This window comes from Pseudophryne corroboree, chromosome 11 (assembly GCF_028390025.1).
Source record: "Pseudophryne corroboree isolate aPseCor3 chromosome 11, aPseCor3.hap2, whole genome shotgun sequence".
NCBI classification, from domain to species: Eukaryota; Metazoa; Chordata; class Amphibia; order Anura; family Myobatrachidae; genus Pseudophryne; species Pseudophryne corroboree.
The window spans coordinates 143087272-143088019 of NC_086454.1; the positions used below are offsets into that span (position 1 = coordinate 143087272).

Below are 748 nucleotides of genomic sequence, written 5' to 3' on the forward strand. Positions count from 1 at the left end.
CTTTCATTTCTTTGTTTCTTCATCTCAGACATTTCTATGTCTTGGTAATTTCTGATTACGATACTACTAGAATCCAGCCATTTACAAGAATTGATGCTACTATTTATTCCAATACTGTCCAAATTACAATACTGTCAAAATTACAAGCACTGTCTTCTTATTTCCTTCTTTTCTGTACTTCGTGGACTCTCACCATTGATTCAGGGCCACGTCCCTGTCTAACATTGGCAGCAGATCCATCTGGTTCCCTCTACCTCTGATATCTATCTTAATAACTATGTAATTTTGTGAACTTTCATCAGTGATTCCAGAGCTTCCAATTATTCTTCATTTCCTCTACTATCATACCACACTGGAAACGCCCGAAGCCGTCTGATCTCGGAAGCTAATCAGTGTTGGGCTGGGTCAGTACTCAAGTGGGTGACCATTGAGGAATACTCAGTTTAGTAGAGCTTATTGGTTTAGCCCATACAGTGTCTAACACTGACAGAAGATTCACACTGCCATCTTATTTTCCGCCCTTATACTATCCATAAGTACGCCCAGCATCCAGACTACTTTACTTGTATTAATTATACTCTTACAGGGAACATATTACAGTGTTTTGTTTATCAGTAGAACGTACCGCCCAAAAAAATCAAACTATTTGTTTATAAACATTTAAAATTTCTTCCATCAGCCAGAATTTAGTTTCCATCCTGTATCAGCACTCTGTGCTATTTGAATGTATTATCGTTCTGACCATTAT

General features: G+C 37.7%; 1 pseudogene; it reads left to right on the plus strand.

Moving 5' to 3' along the window:
- Positions 1 to 334: 334 nt before the first annotated feature.
- LOC134971208 (5S ribosomal RNA) lies at positions 335 to 453 on the plus strand (annotated as a pseudogene).
- Positions 454 to 748: the final 295 nt, after the last annotated feature.